The sequence below is a fragment of the Amblyraja radiata genome, chromosome 15 (assembly GCF_010909765.2).
Source record: "Amblyraja radiata isolate CabotCenter1 chromosome 15, sAmbRad1.1.pri, whole genome shotgun sequence".
Taxonomy (NCBI): Eukaryota; Metazoa; Chordata; class Chondrichthyes; order Rajiformes; family Rajidae; genus Amblyraja; species Amblyraja radiata.
In genome coordinates, this window is record NC_045970.1 from 2,490,147 (window position 1) to 2,497,478 (window position 7,332).

A 7,332-nucleotide genomic window follows, 5' to 3' on the forward strand; every position below is an offset into this window, starting at 1 on the left:
TCAGCAAACAGACTGGAGTTTGTTTGTCACTCAGGCCACCTTTGACTCTCAAGTGGACATTGAAGCATACACCTCATCTGTTTTGGACTACATAAAATCCTGCACCGACAACGTCACAACCCACAAACAAATAAATACCTTCCCTAATCAGAAGCCGTGGATGAACAGAGAGGTCAGGCTCTTGCTGAAGGCTTGCAATGCTGCTTTCAGATCTGGTGATGCTGAGGGATACAACTCATCCAGGGCCAACCTGAAAAAGGGAATCAGGAGCGTAAAACACAAACACAAGCTGCAGATCGAGGAGCATTTTCAAAATAACTCCGACCCCAGACGCATGTGGCATGGCATCAAGTCCATCACGGACTACAACAAAGTTAACACCCCCCCCCCCCCCAGCCAATAATGCCTCCCTTCCTGACGAGCTAAACTATTTCTATGCTTGTTTTGACTGGGACAATAAAACACCAGCCATCAAAGCTGCCCCACTCCCGAATGAACAGCCCCCCAGTCTCTCCACCTCTGCTGTACAAGGTGCACTGAGCAAAGTGAATGAGCACAAAGCTGCCAGCCCCGACAGCATGTTGTTCAAGAAGGAACTGCAGATGCTGGATATTCGAAGGTACACAAAAATGCTGGAGAAACTCAGCGGGTGCAGCAGCATCTATGGAGCGAAGGAAATAGGCAACGTTCCGGGCCAAAACCCTTCTTCTGCACCCACTGAGTTTCTCCAGCATTTTTGTGTAGCCCCGACAGCATCCATGGGCGTGTGCTCAGGATATGTGCTGGACAACCATCCCTGGTCTTCACTTACATCTTCAATCTGTCACTGGCCCAGGGTGTTGTCCCTACATACCTCAAGACCACAACCATCGTGCCAGTGACCAAACAGTCAGCTTCAGGGAGTCTCAATGATTTTCGCCCAGTGGCACTGACACTGAACACCAGCATGCCACAGGGCTATGTGCTCAGCCCTCTCCTTACTCCCTCTTCACCCACGACTGTGTCCCTATGCATGGCTCCAACGCCATCATAAAATTCACTGACGACACCACGGTGGTAGGACTGATCAGTGACAACAACGAATCAGCCTACAGGGAGGAGGTCCAGCACCTGGCAGCTTGGTGTACCAACAACAACCTTGTCCTCAACACACAGAAGACAAAGGAAATCATTGTGGACTACCGGAAGACCAGAGGCGGCAGACACACCCCCATCCACATAAACGGGACTGAGGTGGAGCGCGTCTCCAACTTCAAATTCCTCGAGGTACACATCTCGGAGGATCTGTCCTGGTCCCTCAACACCGCCAAACTGATTAAAAAGGCGCAGCAGCACCTCTACTTCCTGAGGAGGCTTAAGAAAGTTCACCTATCCCCTCAGATCCTGTCCAACTTCTACCGCTGTACCATAGAAAGCATCCTGACCACCTGCTTCACGGTGTGGTACAGCAGTTGCACCACAGCTGATAGGAAGGCACTGCAACGGGTGGTGAAAACCGCCCATCACATCATCGGTGCCCCGCTCTCTGCCATGGATGCCCTTCACCGCACACGGTGTCTGAGATGGGCTGGCAACATCATTAAGGACCCCTCACACCCCAACCATGGACTGTTTGCCCTCCTCCCATTAGGGAGGCGGTACAGGAGCCTTAGGTCTCGCACCAGCAGGCTAAGGAACAGCTTCTTCCCCGATGCCATTACCCTGCTGAACTCACAGGCCCTGCGCGAGCCCCCCCCCCCCTTCTCATCAGTATTATTTATAGTTTATATAATTTATAGTTAAACTCCTATTCACCAGAATATAGCACATATCAATCTTTTGCACCTTAACAACTATCTGTATATATATATATGCCGATGTACATACACCAATATATCATCATTTGTATATATTGTCTTAATCAGCACTTTACTACTTTGCACCCTGGTGAGATGCAAAACTGCATTTTGTTGTACTGTACTTGTACAATGTGCAATGACAATAAAGTTGAATCTAATCTAATCTAAGATGGGTCGGTCATGTTGTTCGGATGGAAGACGAGCATCTACCAAAGCAAACCTTCTACTCCCAGCTGAAAGAAGGCAAAGGTAAAAGAGACGGGCAAATGAAGAGATTCAAAGATGCCTAAAAAGCCAGCATGAAGAAATGTGAAATCGACATTGACAATTGTGAAACCAATGCCAAGGACATGAAACTCTGGCAAACCAACATCCAAGAAGGACCAGCGACATTCGTAACCAGATGCGTAGAATTAGAAGAAAAGAGAAGAAAACGGAAAGAGAGGTAGAAACAACCAAAGCCCGATCTGCCACCTGGAATTACCTGTCCTGAATGTCAAAGAACCTTCAAAGCCAGGATTGGACATAAGCCACCTGAGAGTCCATAAAAACAACAGAACAATAGACAATAGACAATAGACAATAGGTGCAAGTGTAGGCCATTCGGCCCTTCGAGCCAGCACCACCATTCAATGTGATAATGCCTGATCATCCCCGATCAGTACCCGTTCCTGCCTTCTCCCCATATCCCCTGACCGCTATTTTTAAGAGCCCTCTCTAGCTCTCTCTTGAAAGCATCCAGAGAACCAGCCTCCACCACCCTCTGAGGCAGAGAATTCCACACTCACCACTGTGAGAAAAAGTGTTTCCTCATATCCGTTCGAAATGGCTTACCCCTTATTCTTAAAGAATGTAGCCCATCATCCTCAACCTCGAAGGATAGCCACGACGATAGAAATTGTGAAAATGCATACCTCCAGATTCAGTTTCTTCCCAACTTATCAGGCAACTGAATCATCCTACCACAACCAGAGACCACTGCTGAACTACTATCTACCTCTTTGGACTATCCTTGATCGGACTTTGCTGGCTTTAACTTGCACTAAATATTATTCCCGTATTCATGCTCAATTGTAATGTTCTTTCCGCTGACTGGTTAGCACGTAACAAAAGCTTTTCACTGTACCTCGATACAGGTGACAATAAACTTAATTGTAAACTGTAAACAGCATGTTTGGTAGAAGTTGCGGGCATTCAACAGTTGCAAAATATTTTTGTTCTTTGGAATGGGAGGCACAGCTAGTAGAGGCTCTGCCTCACATTTCCAGTGACCCAGGATTGATCCTGACCACAGGATGCTGTCTGCGTTCTCCCTGTGACCACGTGGGTTTCCTCCGAGTGCCCTGGATTCCTCCCACGTCCATGTGAACGTTTGTAGGCTAATTGCCCTCTGTAAAATGGCCCCACCTGTGTAGGCAGTGGGACAACTCAGAACTGGTGTTGACGGTTCGCCGCATCGAGGGGATTTATCGCAGTCGCTGCCTCAAAAAGGCTGGCAGTATCATCAAAGACCCACACCATCCTGGCCACACACTCATCTCCCTGCTACCTTCAGGTAGAAGGTACAGGAGCCTGGAGACTGCAACAACCAGGTTCAGGAATAGCTACTTCCCCACAGCCATCAGGCTATTAAACCTGGCTCAGACAAAACTCTGATTATTATGAACCCATTTTCTGTTATTTGCACTTCATCAGTTTATTTATTCATGTGTGTATATATTTATATTATGGTATATGGACACACTTATCGGTTTTGTAGTAATTGCCTACTATGTTCTGTGTACTTAAGCAAAGCAAGAATTTCACTGTCCATTACAGGGACACATGACAATAAACTCACTTGAACTTGAAATTAAAAACTCGCAGATTTTAAAGTTTTTAAAACTACGCTGCGAAAGTTTTTGGTTTCTGTAAGCCTGGTTCAGGAGCCAGCAGGAAGTAGAAAATATGGAAAATATAGTTAAAGGGAGGGCGAGGCGTGCCACCGGGAAATTCAGGGAGCTAGACCGCGAGAGTGCGGTCAACGGGTGGGCGCCTACTTCACCTCCGGAGCTGCCAGCAGAGCAGCCAGCGGCAGCGACACCGGTGCTCATCCAGAGCACCATGGCCACTCCAGTAGGGAGAAAGGCTAAACAAAAGTCCGTAAAGTCCAGGGATGAGTCGGGCCAGGAGGACTCTCCTCCCTCCATGAAAGACATCAGGGGACATCCGGACAAGGTGGAGCACCTTATGGGAAGGATACTCCATCATGACATTTTCCAAAGAGAGTTTTATACTCAAGGGTCACCCCATCAGACCGCGGCAGCAACCTCCAACAGAGGACCATACTGGGATAACCTGTATCAACAGGAACAACCATATTTTCGCGGGGGCTACATGGGAACTCATACCAGCAGCGCCAAGTCAAGGGCTGCATGAAGCCTCCCTCATGTACGAGGAGGGAGAGCCAGGGCAGTATGGCACTGACCCTGACGTTGGTGGTATAGCAGAGGAGCATACACCAAGGCACGAGAGCTTAGCTCCAGGTGTGCCGGATGTGGCAAGCAAATTCGCCATACCGTCTGGAATTGGTGAGGCAATGGAGGAGAATCTGGCCGGAAATATCAACTACATGGCCTCTCACCAGCTCCAAGATTTAATTATGGATGAAACATCCAAAAGGTACGAAACACCTGTAAATTGTGCATCACTCAGAGTGCCCACCGTGAACCAAGCCATCTGTGGGCAAATGGGTGCAACTATGTGGTTGCAAGGGCTAAGACTGCAGAAGGTCCTAAAACTCATTGGATCAGGAATAACGGTGTTTGTACAGTCAGTGGAAGGGGCATTACTATCAGACACACAGCAGGATAAGTTGGCCCTGCTGTGTAACGCCAACTTCGAAATCAATTGCCTGAGGAAGAGCGCCATCAGGCCAACATTAAATCCGAAATTCACAGCTTTATGCAGATCATCCAATATTCAACCACCAAACGTTGTTTGGCGAAGACCTGGTGAAACAAGTCAAGGACTTGGAAGACGAGGCAAAGACGGTCGGCCAAAACAAGGCACATACAACCAGCAAGATACTGCCTCATCGACCATACCCATTCAGACGGGTCACAGACGTTGGTGCAGGGCAAGGACCAAGCTGGGGTATCCCATCACTACGGCATTGGCGCGCACCAGTGAACATCCCCACGAAAGTTCAGAGACAAAAAATCCAGCAACCACGGAGGTACGAGCAGCTGGACTTGTCCAGGACATATCCTCCATAGACCAGTCACCAGTAGGGGGCTAGATTGCAATTGTTTTACAATAAATGGTGCTGCATAACATCAGATCAATTTATACTGGACAGCATTCAGGGGTATCGAATTGAGTTTATTGTTGAATTACATACACCAAATCGGAAATTGGTGTTTTCACACCCAGAAACCTTACAGGTAAATGATGAAATTGACACATTATTCACGAAAGGTGCAATTGAAAGGACGGTTCATCAGCCTCAGCAGTTTGTGTCTAACATTTTTCCCAGGCAAAAGAAGGATGATGGGTGTCGAGGCATTCTTGATCTAACCCGACTGAATTCCTATGTCCAGTATAAACATTTTAAAATGGAAACTTTCAGATCTGAAAGATGCATATTATTCAGTATCAATGCATCACAAATACGGTAGATATTTGAAATGTTGTTGGATGAGACAGCTATGGCAATTCAAGGCTTTACCTAATGAGTTAATAGTCTGGAAGTGGCGGCGCTGTTGAACGGCTGCGGCTCGCCTGCAGTCCGCCTGTTTTTACTTTTCTTTGTTGTTTATTTGTCTTGTTTAGTTACTTTTTTGGTTATTAGGTATGTGTAGTGGGGGCTGAAAAATGGTTTTCTGTCTCTCCCTTCGGGGGAATGCGACTATTTCTGTCGTATCCCACCTTCTCTGCCTCCGTCTGTGCTGAGGCCTAATGGCGGTGCTGGCGGCCTCCAACCTGCGACCGACCTCGAGGCTCCGGAGGCAGAGCCAGCCAGAACTCACCAACGCGAGGCTGGCCGTCTTCAAGCTGTGGCGGCGTTCGGGCGCTCCAGTGGCAGAGGCCCGACTCGGGGCTGAAACGACGCTCCGGTGGCAGCGGCACGATTCGGGGCTGTGATGGCGCTCCGGTGAGAGCAGCCCGGCGCGGGGCTGAGACGGTGCTCTGGTGGCTGAGGCGGCCCGGCGCAGGGTTGAGACGGTGCTCCGGAAGCTGAGGTGGTGTTCTGGCGGCGGCGACCTGAATCCGGGGCTCGGCCGCGGGCCAGTGGATGACATCGTCAGGAGCTCGCAGGTCACAGTCTGGTGCCTGTTTTCCGGAGCTCCTGCGGCAAAAGCTGCGTCCGCTGGACTGGAGGGCGGCAGCATCGACCACCCAGGGCCGCGGAGCTTGAACCAGCCCGTTCGCGGAGGTCGGTGAGCCGCGGGACTGACTTATCATCGCCCGGTGGGGTATCGCCTCAGCGCAGAGGGAAAAGAGGAGGGAAGAGACAGTAACCCTAAGATTTTTGCCTCCATCACAGTGAGGAGGTGCCTGGTAAACTCACTGAGGTGGATGTTAATTTGTGTTTATTGTGTGTTTTGTTGTTTATTATTATATGTATGGCTGCAGGCAACGACATTTCTTTCAGACCGAAAGGTCTGAATGACAAATAAAGGATCTAAGTCTAAAAGTCTAAGTTAACCTCAGCTCCAAGGTTGTTTACAAAATTGTTGAAACCAGTATTGGGAATACTCCGGGCTCAGAATCAAATTGTGATGGCATATTTAGATGATATATGATTGTAGGCAACACTCAGGAAGCAGTTGAATTTTCTGTTTCAGTTACCAAACATATGTTCGAGAGCTGGGGTTCCTCATCCATCCAACTAAATCCAAATTGATGCCATCTAGAATCATTGATTATTTGGGGTTCACCATTGATTCAACTAACATGTCAGTGACTCTGCATACAGCCAAAAGATTAGAATTAATGGAAGCTTGCAGCAATTTGGTTGAGGAGCAGCAACACTCCATCCGATGAGTGGCTAGTGTTATTGGCAAATTAGTGGCGGCTTTCCCTGGAGTGCAATTTGGGCCTTTACATTATCAAAATTTGCAACGAGCTAAGGAACAGGCACTCAAAATACATGCAGGTCATTTTGATCAACTGATGCAGTTGCCAGTTGAAGCTATCACTGAGTTGCAGTGGTGGATATCAAATGTCTCACGTTGCTCTAGTGACATTCTGAGTAATCAACCTTCAGTTGTGTTGCAAACTGATGTGAGTGCATCAGGATGGGGAGCCACTGATACCAATTCTAGCTGCGGTGGCAGATGGAATATGTAAAATGCATTAATCCTCCAATGCATGGGATTATTCATTTAGAATTGTTGGGAGCATTCTCTGGCTTCAAAGCATACTGTTCAATAATGCATGATTTGCATGTTCAGCTGCAGATTGATAATACCACAGCAGTTGCGTATATTTATCACATGGGTGGAATTAA